Source organism: Triticum aestivum, chromosome 7B, assembly GCF_018294505.1.
Source record: "Triticum aestivum cultivar Chinese Spring chromosome 7B, IWGSC CS RefSeq v2.1, whole genome shotgun sequence".
Taxonomy (NCBI): Eukaryota; Viridiplantae; Streptophyta; class Magnoliopsida; order Poales; family Poaceae; genus Triticum; species Triticum aestivum.
Genome location: NC_057813.1, coordinates 143045771 through 143064245, shown reverse-complemented (window position 1 = coordinate 143064245; position 18475 = coordinate 143045771). Strand labels below are relative to the sequence as shown.

Below are 18475 nucleotides of genomic sequence, written 5' to 3'. Positions count from 1 at the left end.
TGCTCCTTGACGGCAAGAGCCATCACCAATGCCTGCTGCCGAAAGTTTGAAAGCATCGTCTCAACATCCGAGTCATCCGAATCGGACGAATCGGAGAGCAAAAACTTCTCGCACGGGCTCAATTCCATCTACATGAACGAGAAGCGCACGCCGCGTCAACCAACTATGCGGAGCACTCGACATGAAGCACAAACAAACACTAACCGGCGGCGACGACGGTGGCTCGAGGACGGGCGATCTCGGGCGGTGACGAGGGGCGGCTCGAGGGCAGTCGATCCCCAGCAGCGACATTGACGAGGGGCGGCTCTTCTCGCCGGATCCGGTGGGTGCAGCATAGTGGTGGTGGAGGGTGAGGGACGCCCTGGCACCACGATTCCGCCCGCAGATTTGGCCGGAATCGGCGGCAGTGGATGGGCGGAACCTATGATGGGCGACGGTGGAAGGAAATCGGGAAAGGGGCGCGGGCTAAAATGTCCCTCCCGCCAACCGCTTCACCGCAGTACGGGGCACTGTAGGGGCGAGGCGAAAACCCGCGAATACGCGGGTTGGGGCGGAGGTTTTGTCGTGCCCCTCAAAAAATTTGCGGGCCGGCCGCATTTGCGGGGTCTGTTCAGGCGGGATTTTCCACGCCGACCCACATTTTGGCGGTTATTTTGCGGGATTTTGCGGGGTCTACTAGAGTTGCTCTTAATGGGGTACGAGACTTCAAATCTACTGTTTGGTTAGGGGGATTGAGAATTCATAAGGGAATAATCATGGGACTTGAGACTCTAACTCCCACCATTTTATTACTAGGGGAGGGGCGGGAGTTGGAAGAGAATTGTTTTACTGACTCAATCTTAACCCTTCATCATAACTTACATTAACTTCACTTGTCTAGTGGCTCGTCCATTCCCACGAACCAAACAAGAAAATACAGATTCTCCTCAAATCCTCGCACATAATATCTATCATGCATCAAACAAAGGATTAGGAATAAAATGACTCATCCCATTTTAAATCTCAATACAACTCCCTACTTTAAATTCCTATTTCCTTTTCCAAATATTGCCAGACACGCCGTGAAGGCATGGGTGTTGCGTCTTGGTCTTGCTTACCGCTATGAATAAAAGTGTGACCAAATGACCAGCTGTAAACGGCACACATGGCTGGTTACATATTGATAACACAGTACTTCCTCCGTCCGGAAATACTTGTCATCAAAATGAATAAAAGTGGATTTATCTAGACGTATTTTAGTTATAGATACGTCTCTTTTTATCCATTTTGATGACAAGTATTTTCGGATGAAGGCAGTATAAGATTGAAAAAGATTTGAGGTTGGCTGGAAAATTAAACGAGGCCATTTTTTAGGGGGGGGGGGGATTCCACGTTCATGGTGTCTAGGTTCGGGGGATCATCCGCCTTGGCCGTCGACGTGAGCTGCACGTCCTGCGCCACCACCGTGAGGAGCCTGCACGAGGAGCTGCAAGAAGGGCGCACTCACATTGCCGTCGTCCGGTACAGAGCTGAATGTCCCGCCGGAGGATTTCCTGGCGATTTCATTGAGCAGGGATGTCGGCGTTCTGGGAACGGGGGTACCCAGACTTGCCTGCCTGCGGCCTGCTGCGTGGCTCAAGGAGTGGCCCAGTACGGCCCATCTTCATCAACACATGCTGAAGACCCTCGCGAGGGGCCAAGCCTCGCAGAGCGGACAATAGGAGGCTTCCTCGGGCACGGCCTCGTCAGGCTAGCTCGCGAGGAGGCGGAGAGATCAAGGCGGGGTACCTCGCGAGGTGCTCATGACGCAAGCCATGACGACCAAGGCCAGGCGGGCGCCAGCCTGCACAGAGTCCTTGTTTCCTCTTTGGTGCAAAGGGGGAAAGCGCAGGCAAGAGTATCAAGCAAAGGCAACCATTTCGGTGCAACAAGACCAAGACAAGCAGGATGGCAGAATGGAGGTCATCGTGGAGCCCAAGCCGGCGTCATCGTCAGGGTCTTTGGCAGGCGAGGACCAACTTTAGTCAGGATAATTGTACTAGATGTTCCCCTTCAAAATGGCCAATTATTGGCGCCCTTCCCGCTCAATATTTGGGGAGAGGCCCAGGGCCTCCGCCAATAAATAGGACTAGCCACCCACAGGGTAGAGGCATCTGGAGACAGAGGGGAGACCGATCTAAGACATCGGCATCTAGAGAGAGAGAGAGAGAGGCGATTGAACTCCCCTAGCAGTTCATCGCTCCAGCCAAGAACAGACCCTCGCGAGGTTTTTCTTCCTTGTACTACTCATCATCATCAGCCCCTGAGGCAATCCACCACACCACAAACTGGAGTAGGGTATTACACCACAATGGTGGCATGAACCAGTATAAATATCGTGTCCCTTGTGTTGTTCTTCGTGTAGTTTTAGATCCTTGCGAGGCGACGAGACATGGGTAGGCAAGAGGTGTGATCTCTGCGTGCACCGCAGAGTTCGAACCGTGAGGGTCTGCCGGAACCCGTAATCCGACATTTGGCGTGCCAGGTAGGGGTGCGCCGAAATCTACCTTCCGTCGCCTCGTGTTTCGCCGCCCATCGCATCATCATCACCATGGCCAGCGACCCAATGGGCAATCCCGATCACTGGGCGGCCTGGCCCGCCCATGCAGAGCCGCTTGCCCAGGGCGACCTCAACCCCGTGCCCCAGGCAGCCGGCGGTCCGCAGGGCGCTGCGGGCCGCGGGCGACGCGGTCAGACGGCACCAGCTCTCACACTGCGGTAGGTGCGGTCGGCAGCGAGGGCCTCAAGCCATGCCGCGGCCACGGCGCCGTACTCACGGCGGGAGCAGATGAACTCAAGGGGCGCGCTCACGGTAGCTCAAGAACTGCTACAATGCAGGCTGCTGGAGGGCGGCCGCGACGTGCTACGGGAGCGGGTGGTAGAGCTCCTGGGTTCCGCCGCCTTGGGGGCTCACCCCTTCTACACCCAGCTGCTGCCTCGGGCACAAGGCGGATCGCACGGAGGCTCCATGCGCGCTTGCACAACTCCAAGTGGATTCCAGGGCCACTCCAATGCCAACCTGGCCGTCAGCGCCTGGCCACCAATGATGCTGCCTCCGCCTCCGACCAACGAAGGGGGATCCACTATGGCCCACGGTCCCGGTGAGCCACCACGCTACCACTCCCAGGTTGGCACCTCGTGTAGAACTGCGTGGCACACGGGGCACTATGGCGAGGCATTCGGGGCGGCGGCCCCGGAGGCGTATGTGCCCCACATGGTGGATCAAGGACACGCGCAGGAGGAGACCATGGCCAGTTCCTCGGCCCAGGTTGGGGAGAAGAAACGCTCGAGGCTGAGCTCTTTCAGGAGCCCAGGGAAGGCCTCGTCGACCGCATCGGAGGTAGCGACTATCGGGTACCGCTAATTCCTCAGGAACAGGCATACGCTAACCATGGATCACAGGAGGTACAGGTCATCGCGGCGGGTGGCTGCCCCAATCCAGCAGCTCCCCACCCCTCAGGAGGAGGGCGCCGGGGGCTGCAGGAGAGGGGCCGAGATCTGGCCTCGCCCATGTGGCACTCGGAGCAAGGCGTCCTCAGGAGGTAGGCCCTCTGCCGGGGAGGTGCCCCAGGGCCTACCCCCAGCACAGGACCCGTGGTCGTCGGGGGAACCGCTGGCGACCGCTCTATCCCATCGGCAGCGTCCTCGGTCTCCGGCCGTTGTCGATGGCAATAGAGTGTGGCGCAAGGCGGGGCCCTCGTCTGGCGATATGAAGCAAGGCCGGTACCTGTGAAGAAGGCCCAGTACATGTGAAGCTCGCCACCCCGTGACACTCTCACGTAATAATGAGTGGGGCTGTACACGCCCCGGAGTCTCCGGAGAGCCGCCCTCGGGTCTCGGGGGCTCCCGCCCATGCCCAGTGTCAGCACTTAGCTCCACGCTGGTGAGAAGACGTCGAAGACTAGAGTAGGTCCTGGACGCGGCTTTTTCTGCTTTCCTTGCTTTTCCCCTTGGTTGTCGCTTTCCTCTATTTGGATTTAAGTTGGATTTGAGCTTGAAACTTGCGTGTGTTCGGGGAAGGGGTGTTTAGTCTCGTTCGAGCAATCTCTTGCATTCTGGTTACCGCTTTGCGTCCGTCCAGCTTCAGCTGCCTCCTCTCGCGAGCCCCTCGCGAGCCGGGCCAGGCCCAGCATGTACGCAGCCCAGACTGCCATCGGCACACCCTCTTAGGAGGTTCTCATTACAGGTTCGATGGGCTCATCCAGGAGGCACTTGGGGCGCCACGGCCCCCGCAGGCTCGCTCAGGACCCACGTGGGTCGAAGGTAAACAAGCCAGTTGACTCATCACAAAACTAGTCGCTCGGTATGGGCATGCGGGTAATATCATGTCCACAAATACGCTAACTGCAAGTTTTCACACGAGGGGCTTCCCCTCCCAAAATGCTCTTACAACCCTCAGGGTCAAGCCCGAGCTCTCTCTGCGCAGGGTAAGAAGCAGGAACAGCGTGCGGTCAATCGGATAAATCCCCCAATGCATCCTTGGGGGCACCTCCGGAGTCGCCACTGGCGTCGCTGGCCTCGTCGTCGCCTTCTATGCCGCCGCCATCAGCACCTGGGCCATTCACCACTCCGCCCTCACCAGCACCTGGGCCATTCCGCCCTCACCAGCACCTGGGCCATTCCGCCCTCATCAGCAGCTACGACCACACTGTCGTCATCAGCGGTGAAGGCCCTAACCAGGGCGTCCATGTTGTCTTCCACCCAATGCGCCAGATTGCCCCGGATTTCCAGGGGTACCAGCACGATGGCGGCATTGAAGTCGAAATGGGGGTCCATGTTCTGAAGGTGACTGAAGACATGAGAAAAAGCAGGCCCAAGTAGGGCACGACTCCTCTCCTCCACCAACCTGTTGGCTCTGCCCGAACGAGTCTCCAGCTGCGTCACCACATCGGTGAAGAACTGAAGGTTACCAGCATAGTTAACCACACGAGGCTCCCCAACGGATGCCTCGCAGATGATGCCCAAAGCCGTTTTAGCTCTTTCCCGGAGCTCGCGGAGCATGGGGCTGTGCATGTGCTCCAGGGTCTGCCACTGGCGTATCTCGTCCTTGTTCCGCCGCGCAACGGCCTCATCTGCGTCCACCCTTTGATGGAGAAGAAGCACCTCGGTGCGGGAGAAAGCCAGTTCCGCCTGTGCCGCACCAAGGGCGGCCCCGGCAGCGTCCGCATGCCGCATCACTTCATCCAGCTTGGCCTTCAGGGCGGCAGTCCTGCCCTCTGCTTCGACCTTGATCAACTCCAGCCTTTCCTCGAACTCGTGCTCGAGGTTCGAGCGGGCCATCGCCACCCAGCGATCAACCTCTTCTGAGGCTCGTGCTTCCCTCGCGGCAACATCATCTTCTGCCTGCGCCACCAGGCGCTCCCTCGTCTCCAATCGCTCGAGGTCCAGGGTGCGCTCGGTGGCCTCCAGCGTCAGTGCCTCCTCACATTTCTGAAGCTCCGCCCAGTTGACCGAGCCCCCCTTCATCGACGCAAGGGCCGCCTCATGCAACTCCACCTGTTGCTCCAGGGAGCTACTCCAGGCCCGGAGCTCCCACGCCCGCTCTTCTGCAGCCCTGCGCCGCTGGTCAGCCTCCTGAGCCTCCAAGACGGCCCGGGAGCAGGCCTCTCGAGAAGCCGCCAGCGACACCTCAGCTTTCTCATTATCAAGGTCACGCTGGTGGCGCGCAAGGGCAACGGCCACCTTCAGCTTGCGCCTCTCCTCAGCTAGGCGCAGGCCCTCGGCCTCAAGGCGCGCGTCCTCGTCAGCAAGCTCTACACCAAGCTGGCTCACTGCGTCTGCCGCCCTCTGGAGGAACCCTTGGCGGAGGGCGCGGTGCTCCCGAGCGCGCTCAAGCACGTCTTCTGCATCATCCTCCGCCCCGAGCGCGCGCGGAGGGCCACGAACCAGCGCTCCCCCTCTGGGCAGGGGACTGGGGGCTAGCGCCCTCGTGATGGCCGGACGCGCCTCGCCAGAAGCCTAGCCCAGAGCCGGTCTGTCCTCCAAGGAAGAACGCAAGGTCGACCCCAGCCAGTCGCCGTCCACAACCAACTGAAGAGCCCAGGGCAGGCTGGCTATGCCCAGGGAGGGCTCGCGAAGGATTGTCGCGAGGTGCGCAGGATCATGACACATCACAGGATGGCCCACCTCTCCAACCGGCCTCACCACAAGGGCAGTGCTTGAGCTCGGGGTGCTTGGGGACGGTGGAGAGGGCGAGGCCTGGGGGGATGGATCCTCAGCCATCTCCGTGAACTCGGCAGGAAGGGCCCTGCAAGGCAATGATCAGCTGAAGCAGCAGGAAAGTAAGGAACTGAGAAAGGGAAAGGCTTACTCATCAGTGGCGAAGTACTTCCTGCGCTTCAATAGACGGCAAGGGTAATCATCACCCAAGGCCTCCCTTCTCTTTCGGAGAGCCTCGAAGTCCATGCGGAAGCGGCCCAGGAGCTCGGTGTAGGGGTCAGCCTGCGACGAAGAAGAAGCGCCAAAGTGACCGACGTCAGGGACATCGTCCTGGCGCACGCCGCTAGACGCCTCACCAAGAAGGGTGACCGGGGCCTCAGGGGCCTCTGCCGCGGGAGCCGCGGGCCGCGGCTCAACACCTTCAGCCGCCGCAGGGCAGGCCTCAGGAGCTGTCGCCTCAGGAGTGCCGCATGGGGTCATCACCCCGGCGGTGGCCCCCTCAGCCCCCGGTGGCCCTTGCCTCCCAGCTCCACCACTCGAGGAAGGACCGTCTTGGGCAACCGGAAGGGCAACCACCACAACTGGGTTCTCACGAGGTCCCACGAGGCCTGCGGGGCGCAGCCCCCATTTGTCGAAGCTGGGCATATGCTTCACAAAATCACCCCTGTTTGAGCAAAGGTACAGCAGGCACCCCCATGCCGGATGCTGCCAGGGGAAGGGTCCCCAGTCAGGATCATGAGAACCTTCCTCAGCACTTCGGGCGTCAGATCTTCCTCCTGGAGCCTCATGCGGTCTTCACGCCCCTCGAAGGCCCACATCCGGCAGGAATGGCGCTGGAGAGGGGCAATGCGGCATAGGAGGAACTCCTTCACCACCTTGGGTGCCGTCACCCCGAGCGCCCTCAAGTTCGCGAAGCGATGCCAAACGAAGACGAGCCGGGGGCTCGTGAGCGTCTCCTGGCCCCAGCCCGAATTGGGGATAGCGGGCAAAGTTGGCTCCGAAAGCAGGGGGCTGGGCACCCCGACGTCCACGTACAGCCACCGCTCACGGAACCCGGTCGCAGGCGGAGGAAGGCTGAAATCGATTCCCGAAGCCACTATTTCTGGTGCGGCAAGGAAGCTAACGCACCCCGAGCATTGGGTGGGGTCGCTGAGACGCAAAGAGAAGAAGTGGCGCATCAAGGCAACTGAAGGAGGAATGCCCATCATCGCCCCGCAGACAAAAGCGAAAACGGCAAGAAGAATAATGGATTCGGGACCCAAATGCATCATGTGGATCTGGTAATGGGAAAGCACAACGTTGAAGAACTCAGAAAAGGGGGGAACCAGTCCCGCCCACAGGGCGTCGGCAAAGTATCGGACCTCGGTGACTATTCTGTCAATGGCAAAGTGAGACGCGGGCCAGACCATCGTCCTCCCGCACTCGTTGAAGATGGTGGCGAGGGCAGAACTGACCTTGTCCAAGCCTTCCCGGTTGAGTATGATCGACCGGTCGACAGCAGGAGCCGTCGACGGCGACGGGCGGGGCGAGGGCACAGGCTTTTGCCCTTTCCCCTTCTTTGTCAGAGCCATGGCGACACGAAGGGGGAGGATTCGAGATTGTATTGGAAGCGGAGACTGGAGCTCGAGAGAAGGAAGAGCGGGAGGTGCGCGAGCAGCGAGAAGAGAGGCGACTGTGTGCAACCACAGGGTCTGCCTAGCTGGGCGCAAAATAAGGAGGTGTGGGGGAGCAGGGACACCCACGTCCAATCAACCGCCACGCAGCGCCCAAGGCCGCAGGCTATTGGGGCCCGCAGCGCTTCGCACTTGCCCCTTCGCTTCTGTGCTAAGCCAAGTCCGGGCGCGCCTTGGGCCCGGGGGCTCCTGTCGGCATTCTGGGAACGGGGGTACCCAGACTTGCCTGCTTGCAGCCTGCGGCGTGGCTCAAGGAGTGGCCCAGTATGGCCCATCTTCATCAACACATGCTCAAGACCCTCGCGAGGGGTCAAGCCTCGCGGGGCGGACAACAGGAGGCTTCCTCGGGCACGGCCTCGTCAGGCTGGCTCGCGAGGAGGCGGAGGGATCAAGGCGGGGTACCTCGCAAGGTGCTCATGACGCAAGCCATGACGACCAAGGCCAGGCGGGCGCCAGCCTGCGCAGAGTCCTTGTTTCCTCTTTGGTGCAAAGGGGGCAAGCGCAGGCAAGAGTATCAAGCAAAGGCAACCATTTCGGTGCAACAAGACCAAGACGAGCAGGACGGCAGAACGGAGGTCATCGTGGAGCCCAAGCCGGCGTCATCGTCAGGGTCTTTGGCAGGCGAGGACCAACTTTAGTCAGGATAAGTGTACTAGATGTTCCCCTTCAAAATGGCCAATTATTGGCGCCCTTCCCGCTCAATATTTGGGGAGAGGCCCAGGGCCTCCGCCTATAAATAGGACTATCCACCCATAGGGTAGAGGCATCTGGAGACAGAGGGGAGATCGATCCAAGACATCGGCATCTAAAGAGAGAGAAAGAGAGAGAGAGGCGATTGAACTTCCCTAGCAGTTCATCGCTCCAGCCAAGAACAGACCCTCGCGAGGCTGTTCTTCCTTGTACTACTCATCATCATCAGCCCCTGAGGCAATCCACCACACCACAAACTGGAGTAGGGTATTACACCACAATGGTGGCCTGAACCAGTATAAATCTCGTGTCCCTTGTGTTGTTCTTCGTGTAGTTTTAGATCCTTGCGAGGCGACGAGACATGGGTAGGCAGGAGGTGTGATCTCTGCGTGCACCGCAGAGTTCGAACCGTGAGGGTCTGCCGGAACCCGTAATCCGACAAGGACGTGGTCGGTGCCCCCGACGAAGCAAGAGGTGTACACGGCCACTTTGCGGGGCTCAGCTTGCTTGGCATCGTTGCCGATCTACTGGCCGTTGGACATGAGGAAGACGTTGGGCGTGCGGGCTTTGGAAGTGGCGCGGCCGCCGACGATGAGCAGAGCGTTGTTCAAGCATGCCTTGGTGTTGGTCCTACTGCTAGCGAAGAGGCCGTCGATGACGGCCTTGAGGTTGGCCTGGGCAAGCTGTGTTACGGAGCGTAGCCGACAGTGTGCCTCATGGCAGAGTTGGCAAAGAAGAGGGCGTAGAGGCGGTCGACGGGGGTGAGCTTCATGACGACGAACCGCGCATCGCTCTCTTCATGTTGTGTAGCTTGTTGCCATGCATGAGTTGTAACTTGAGTATTGTAAGTTTCGTGACAAAAACATGTTTGTTTCGTAAGTTGTAACATGGTAGAACAAGAAAAAACATGTTAGGACTAAAAATGAAATCAAATATACAAAAAGCAGTGCACTTCGAAGAATAGAAGGATGCATATTTGAGGAAGAGAAAAAAAAAGTTAGGAAAAATAGTGTAGTAAATTTTCGTCCAAAGAGTTATGCATGAATTAGCAAGGGATAGGACATTACGTACAGATGAATGTAGATAACGTAAAGGGAAGTAATTGGGCAAACGAAAACAAACATAAAAAGAAGAGGATGAAATAGAACTCGAACATAAGAGCAATACAAGGACGAAGGAAGAATAAGATGAACAAGCAACTTGCGAAAGCAGGGTATGTAACAGAACCGGGACGTAGCATACACACAGGTAGAAAGACGTATAAGAATGGTCCATGAAAATATTTGTACAAAATAAACATTTTTTAGGGTAAAAAACTTTCATCCATTTTTCAAAATAAATACTCCCTTCATTTTTGTATACAAGACCACAAACCCATATTACAGGTATCAAGGTAGAAATTAATGCTTACTTAAGCCAATGTTGCAAGCTTGTCTTTTCTCCTCGCTCGACGTATTAATATGTACTTTTCTCTTCAACGCACAACAAGACAACCCTCTCACTCCTCGTTGGTTGATTAATGTGGTACATGAAAACCAAGCTTCTTTACTCCCACATGCATGCAAGGGGTATTAATGTCTTTGGTTGCTAGTACGAGGCAAACCTCATCAATTTTACCTCGATTGATGTTAGTGACCTTGTATAGTTGTAAATTGTAATTTTGATAGTGTTTTTGTATAAAAAATGGAGGGAGTCGCCGGCGAGCCGGTGGGTAAGAAATGCCGGTGACTCTGTGGCTGCCTGTCACTTGCTCGTATTCTATCAAGTTGGTTGTACGGCGACTGTTTCGGCGATGGTCGGGCACTCGGGTGGAACTCCGCTGGTGACATGGCGGCCCTCGACTGAGCACCTGTCCACGCCCACCGCCGGCCCCGGCGTGGGAGAAGGTATGGGGGCTAGATCTAGTTTTTTTTTGTCTTCCTTGTTTGGTAAAAAGATTGAAGTCTTTTTTGGTTTTGCTTGAAATCCGTTGCATTTTCGACTATTGAGAAATTGTTCCAAAGTTTTACCGCGATCTCTGAATGCTAGCTTAAATGTAGTGGACGGTTTTTACGTTTTGCGATGCTACGTCTTTTAGGGGAAAAAGATGTCTTTTTTGTTAAGTATCCCACAGAGTTTTGAGCACGATCTTCAAACTGGATGTGGGCTGGGAAATCAGTATTCCACAGCATATCTCTGGGCGTAAGCGAGTAGTAGTAATTTTTAATGGACTTTTAGTTATTAGTCTTGTCTAAAGAACGTACTAGTACCATACAGTAGGGCGGCTACCTCTCCCCTGCCTCTTTCGGCTCCATCAACTTTGTTTTCTCCTCGCTCTTGTTCTGCACCCTGTGCTCCCTCCCTTCCCGACACGGCTACCGCCGAGCTCGCAGCCGAGGTGGGAGAGCGTGTCGAGGTCGCCCCGCGGGCCGACCGACTGTAGGGTGGTTCCTGTACGATGGTCGAGCGCGCGGGTCAAGCGACGCTGGTGACCCGGCGGTCGCCTGCCGAGCCCCTCTGGCAGGCGAACGACGGCCTTCTTTGCCGAGTTGTTGGGAAAGAAACGGCGCCTTGATTCCACGCGCGCCGCCGCCCTGATGTAGAAGGAGGTATGGGGGCTGGATCTAGGTTATCTCCTCTTCCTTGTTTGGTGATAAAGATTGAAGTCCTTTTTGCTTGAAATCCGTCGCATTTCGACTATTGAGAAATTGATCCAAAGTTCTATAGCGATTTTTGAATACTATATTAAATGTAGTGGAAGGTTTATTACGATTTGTGAATGCCACGGTTTTTTAGGGGAAAAGATGTCCCTTTTTCAGTAGGAACAGAGTTTTCAACACAATGTTCATGATTTAGTGACTGAATCTGGGGTGGCAAATCAGTATCCCACAGCATATGCACCCCATTCACTCTAGTTAGCCCACCCCATATCCGCAGCATACCATCTCTCCCTATTTTAGGTACCTGGCAATCCTGGATTACGGCCATGTACTTCCTGATTTCTTTGTAGACCACCCCATGCCACCTTGAGTGGTTGTCTGATTGCCCAATTGCCTGAATCACAGCAGCATAGTCACTCTGTAGAATTATTCTATCCACATCGAGCTGCAGACCAAGCTTCATTCAGTCCTTCGGCACACGCCCTGGCTCTGGCCTCCGTACAGTGCCCCAACAACAGCTTCACCATCATGAGTACAGGTGGCAATGCCAGCGAGTGAATGATCCACTTCCTGCATATACATAGTATTGAATTTTATCTTTATCCACCTGAGTCCAGGCCCCTGTTCCAAGTGATTGTATTGTGATCTTACCCTCCCCCCGTTTCCTCCTGAACTCGAATTTTGCAGGCCATTGCCGTCAATCAACATTGGTTTCTCCCACTTCATGTCCTCCAGGGCAGGCAATCTCATTTGTGAATGCCACATTAAATGTAGTTTGCGGGTCTTTTGCTCAGCTTTCCACGACACTGGCGATTTTTTCAATGTTTATTTAGATTTTCAAAAGTTTAGGGAACACTTCTAATATACTTTGGATGACGGAACAGGTTGGTGGAAACCTGCATTGTGCGTGGTTCTTTCAGAAGTCTTCACCACGGGGACAGTGTTCCTGGGAAAACTTGCTGTGCTGGTGGAATGAGCATATTTGCGTTGCTCTTCTATAGAAGCATGTTCGGTGCTGTGTTCACCCTTCCCTTTGCTCTTTACTTTGAAAGGTACGTTAGACCATTTTTCCATTCAGTTTATATGTACATAAAACCTATTTTCTTCTATAACTGATAACTGACTTGGGCAAATGCATACCTGCAGTGGCAAGTGGAAGGAGGTGAATACAAAAACTGTTGGGTGGCTCTTCTTAAACGCGCTTTCTGGGTATGCTATTTATATGTAACTTATCTCTATTGCAGCCCAAGGGGCATTTATATATTACAAAGGACTTGGGTACAAGGAAGGAAACGTAGCCTAATACGGACTTAGGCTGGTCGTAATGGTAGTACCATAGCTAGTATCATGCATGCCAACTAGACAATTTTGATGAGGTGTCATAGCATTAAATGAAGAAAGAGAGGTGTAGTATCATATCATGATACCGTATCATATTAAATGCTATGCTACTTTGTGTCATGCATGGCAATAAATAAATTACTACATGATACTAATATATGGTACTATGCATTAGGGAGGTAGTATCATACACTAGTATCATATGCATGATACTAGTATATGATACTAACAATTACAACCAGCCTTATGTTTTCTTTGGTAAGCTAATAAGTGGTTATAAAATAAAAATCCTAAAATATATTTAGGTAGGTAAATCGCAGGCAGGATTTGGCAAACATTTATTTGCATAATCAGTACTCCCTCCATTTTTATATACAAGGCCACAAACCCATATTACAGGTACCAAGGTAGAAATTAATGCTTACTTAAGCCAATGTTGCAAGCTTGTCTTTTCTCCTCGCTAGACGTGTTAATTAATGTGTATTTTTCTCTTTAACGCACAACAAGACAACCCTCTCACTCCTTGTTGGTTGATTAATGTGGTACATGAAAACCAAGCTTCTCACTCCACATGCATGCAAGGGGTATTAATGTCCTCGGTCTCTAATACGAGGCAAACCTCATCAATTTTACCTCGATTGATGTTAGTGGCCTTGTATAGTTGCAAATTGTAATTTTGATAGTGGCCTTGTATACAAAAATGGAGGGAGTACCAAAGAGTTTTGCAATGACGGGCCAAATAGTCCTAGCAACTACACAGTTAAAGAAAAGCTGTGCAATGCTTTCTTCCTCGTTACAAGACACACAATCCAGAGGCTTGATAATATGTCTTTTCCTAAGGTTGTCTCTTGTTATTGGAGAGAAGCCACAAGAAAATGTGAATTTTTGGGGGACAATCAATTTCCATACTGCAGGGACAAAGACTGGCTGGACACTCCTAAAGTTAATCACATGATAAAGAGAGGACACTCCTAAAGTTAATCACATGATAAAGAGAGTACTAGAGTAATGACCTTGTTTTCTAATTGTCAAATCAGTGTGTCAGTGTCATTGGTAAACTTGATACTTTTTGCATTCTCCACTATCTCATACCACTGCTCCATGAGCAAGTTGTCAAAATTCCTCCTAAAAGTGAGCTTTACTTGGCAACCATCCCAGATATCACAGATAGTTTTAGAATGCTCATTGCAAATAGTGTAAATAGGCCAAAATTGGACAGTTAGTGGTGAATTGCAAACTAATGTATCTTCCCACGACCTAACCACTTCCAGAATCTGGAAGGGTTTGGACATGAGCTAGCAAAAAAATTAGGAGAATCAGGCTTGTATTTTTGGTCTATAATTCGTTTCTGGAGTTTCCCTTCTCCTGCAATTTATCGTTTCAGCCAAGAGCCTAGCAGACAGAGGTTGACCTCTTGCAAGTTAGGGACTCCTAAATCGCTAAAGTCATTCTTTGTACAAATCATCTTCCAATTGGCAAGATGAATTTTCCTATGGCCTTCAAAATCGTTCCAAAGGCAATGAGCCATTTGGGAGTTGATAAAATGTAGAGCCCATTTGGGGAATTTTTAAAAAGAAAGTGGGTAGATTGGGATGCTGGCAAGACAAGATTTTATAAGCACTAGCCTCCCTTTGTAATTAAGGAGCTTTTCCCTCCAGCCGGCAATCCCTTTTAGAATCTTATCTAAAAGAGGTTGTACATCCTCACTTCTAAGCTTGTCATGGTGAAGTGGGACACCAAGGTACTTAATAGGGAATTGGCCTGTTCTACATTCTAGGATATCGACAAAAGGGGGAATCTCATCCTTATCCATATTAAGGAATGAGCTCAATTTTGTTATAATTAATTTGCATCCCAGGAACTTGCTCAAAGCAAGTTAGCACTCATTTCTAGGAAAAGGATTGTGTCGCTCGCGTACTGGAGGCAAACCACACCCCCTTGACAGACCAGAGGACACTATCCTTGTATAACATTTTGAGAAGCAGCTTTACAAAGCATTTTTGTCAGGACATCCACCACTAAGTTGAAGTGGAGGGGGGACAGTGGGCCCCCCTTTCTTAGGCATTTTCCAGTGGGGAAAAAGCTGCCTTCGACATTGTTAACTTCAACACCAACTGAACCCCGTGAACAATTTGTTTAATCCACGAGATCACATTGGCTACCAAAGCCTCTTTTTTGCAAGAGACGTGAAAAATTCATTATAGACAATCTATTTGTCAGGACATTATTGAAAAATTTAAAGTTGCAGTTAAGCAAGCTAATGGGTCTGAATTTTTTTTTCATTTTGCTTGCATCTTTCTCTTTCAGAATAAGAGTGAGCGTAGTCTAAAAAGGTCTAATTTCCCTTCATGAAACTATGAAAGTCTCTAAACATGTCTTGCTAGCAATTTTTTATTTTGTGCAGGTACTCGTTACCAATGGCGTTTTATTACTACGGATTGCGGAACACAGCAGCCTCATATGCGGTGATTTTCTCGAGTATCACCCCGCTAGTCACGTTTGTTCTCTCGATATTGATCGGGTAATATATGTGTGTGTGGTTGTAATATTTTGCTACTTTACAAAGTACAAGCCCTGCATCTGCATTTTTCCATCGGCCTAATATATATATGAAGTTAGTGAACCTTTGGTTGCTTTCATTACTGCAAATTTGATACATTACATAAACATTCAGTGTAAAAATTACAATTTGTTTATTATATTGTTAAAATCTGTATTATCAATAGATACAATAATACGATATTTTCTGTGACACACATAGGATGATTTAAATGTTTGAAACAATAGTTTGGAATTTCATATGCATGTTATTTGCCTGGTATCAACATCATTATTTGAATGCAAAAAAATTAGCTTCAATTACATGCCAAGTATTGAAAGAACAAATATTTCTGAACCACACATAATATTTTGCCTAATTAACTCAATCACGTGATTTTACAGCATAGAGCAGTTGAACATCAAATCAAAGAGTGGCAGTGCAAAAGTGCTTGGAGCACTTTTCTGTTTCACTGGGGCTTTACTTATTAGTCTCTACACTGGAAAAGAGCTCCATCGAGGGAGGCTGGTTATAAGTGTGTCCCCTAAAGGTTCTAATGCAGCTTCTGGAGAGAATCATTTGAGGGGCACACTACTAATGTTGAGTTTTGGCCTCAGTTACGCAACTTGGTACCCTATCCAGGTACTTTTTTTAGAACCGCCCTCATAGGCATTTATTCCTTTTGGTATGCCATTCAGCTGCCGAGCCAGCTCTTTCTCATGTTGCGAGGAACCCCTGTATAGCGATTTTGATGTCTCCTTCTCGAATTTCTTGCACACCTTTTTGATCTTCCGCTGCATCTACTTTTAACTGTTAATAATGTATAAATGCTAATTTCAGGTGAAAGTTCTGAAGGTCTGTCCGTGGAAGCATTGGTCATCTGTGCTGACCTGCATTCTTGGCGGTGTGCAACCTCTTGTCGTTGGCATAACAATTACACGGGACAAAAGTGCCTGGCAGATGAAATGGAACATCCAATTGCTAACTATCATTTATTCAGTAAGTTCAGAATTTATTGCTCTTAATTAGTTTATTCATGCAAAGGGGTTTTTAGATTATCGAAAATGAAAAAAATGGAATGGGCTACAGATGGATCTAGCAGAACTATGGGCACATCATAGTTAATTGTTAATTGTTAACAACCCAGTTCAAGTTTTTGACTAATTGTCTGAGGACTTCATATATGGTTGAGAGCATTACTTTCGCCTTTGAAATAGCCAAACGTTTCTTTCTGTATTTTTCCAACTCAATTTAAGTGAATAAGCAATAAATTGACTAAACTACCTGTGATTTCGAGCTGTAGGCTGCGCTTGGCACAGCAGTCAAGTACTGGCTCAACCTGTATGCCGTCGAAAAGAAGGGACCGGTTTTCCCACCTATGTTCAGCGTTCTATCGACAGTCTTCACCATAATTTTGGGAATATTGTTGCTAGGAGAAAGTCTCACCCTTGGGAGGTAATGCAGATATTAAACACTTCTGCATTAACATAGTTATATATCTTTCTATGCAATAACATGCACTTTTTCTGTTTTATGGCAGTTTGCTGGGTACTGCTTTAGTATTCGGTGGTCTTTACACATATCTTTATGGCAAGGCAAATGAAAAACACGCTGAGACGACGCCAGCTCCAGGTCTGTAATGAAGCAAAAACTTATATTTTGGATGATAGCTATCCCCATCTGCATGTAGTTGGAGTAGGAGGTTTGTGCTGTGGGCATTGTGGAAGCTCAGAACCGGTGCTTGTTTTGAGAAGCTTATTAAGTCGCCGCCTGCTGAGATAAATCTGCTATGTGTGTTCCTTTATAATACATTCGGCAGGGACGCCGCCTGCTGAGATAAATCTGCTATGTGTGTTCCTTTATAATACATTCGGCAGGGATGCAGAAGGAGACAGACGAGGAGCTTCTGGTGCCTGGTACAACGACGCCACAGAGAACGGCTCTCTCTGTGACGACTGCGCACACTAGTAGAAAAAGGGTCAAACGTGAAGCACATTAGTGCCGGTTTGTATTTGAGCCGGCACAAATGTATACATTAGTGCCGGTTCCAACGGCTAGCCGGGCCGCTCTCATTAGTACCGGTTCGTGGCACGAACCGGTGCTAAAGGTTAGCCACGAACCGGTACTAATGAGAGTGGTGGCAGGATGTTGTCAGTCTGGGCCCCCTCCAGCACCTTTAGTACCGGTTCTTGGCACGAACCGGTACTAAAGGTCGTCCTACATAAACCCTTCGTCCATCCGAGCTCGCTCTGTTCTTCCCCTTTCCCCTCTCCTCTCTGTTCTTCCCCTCTTCCTCTCGAGCTCATCACACATTTTGCCTAAATTTTTTCAAGATTTGAAGGCCCCCATCCATTCAAATGATCACAAAGGTTAGCAACTTTGTCCTTTCATCTCTCATTGCTAGATTAGCTCTTGCAATGCTTTATATAGTTATTAATTTGTGAGTTTAGTAATCTGGAAGGAAATATATATATGTGCTAGTATTTGATTTATATGCAATTTGAGGTTAAAATAACACTTAGTTTGCATATGTAGGTGTGGTTTACTTAGTGCCTTCTAAATCTCCGTCGTAACCACCGTTGATCGCTCGCATCGTCCCGTTGCCGGCACCACCTTGTGGTGAGCCTCTTGTTCATGAAATTTTATATAAAAAATTGATGTTTGTGTGATTTGGATATATAGTTACTCGTATAATAATTATCTTACCCGTACGTTCTTTGTTATACATAGTGCCATGGTTTTGATATCCGTCCCCGTTGGCCCTCGTCCTTGTTATGATTCGGCTGTGGTATATTCTCTTTTAAAACTATTTGTTGCATTTCGTGTTTATGACAAATTATGCCCATCAAGTTGACATAGATATTTTTGTCTAGGAGGTATGTGAACCGGAAATTCCAACCGACCCTATTGTCGAGAGGTTAAATTTAGTTGAAAGAGAAAACGAGTACTTGAAAGAAAAATTGAAAAGAATTGAGGGGGAAAAGATGAAATTGGAGTTGCATGTTGCCGATGTCGTCGATGATCACAAGATCAAGAAGGAGAAAATGCGCTTGAAGATTAGAAAGATTAGAAAATATGCCATCGATAGTGAGGCTTGGTATCATTATGCTGTTGGATCAATTGTTACCTTAGTTGCGATCTTGATCGCATTTGTTGTTGCATTTAAATGCTTTAGCTAGAGAGTTATTTGTTTGTTGCATTTAAGTGTTGTATGAACTTTATGTATGAACTTGTATTAATTTGGTCTATTCGGTGTTGTGTAATGAAGATGAGCCGACAATGGATATATGATGACCGATGCTCTCCCCAGTTCGTTGAGGGCGTGCATACTTTTCTGCTTGCGGCTGAGGCAAACAAGCGGGCGGATGGTTTTATGCCTTGTCCATGTGCTGCCTGTAAGAATGGTCGCAATTACT

The 18475-nt window shown here is 50.6% G+C and overlaps 1 pseudogene; it reads left to right on the top strand.

The window, feature by feature from the left end:
* Positions 1-10332: 10332 nt before the first annotated feature.
* Positions 10333-17240, top strand: LOC123157779 (WAT1-related protein At5g64700-like; annotated as a pseudogene).
* Positions 17241-18475: the final 1235 nt, after the last annotated feature.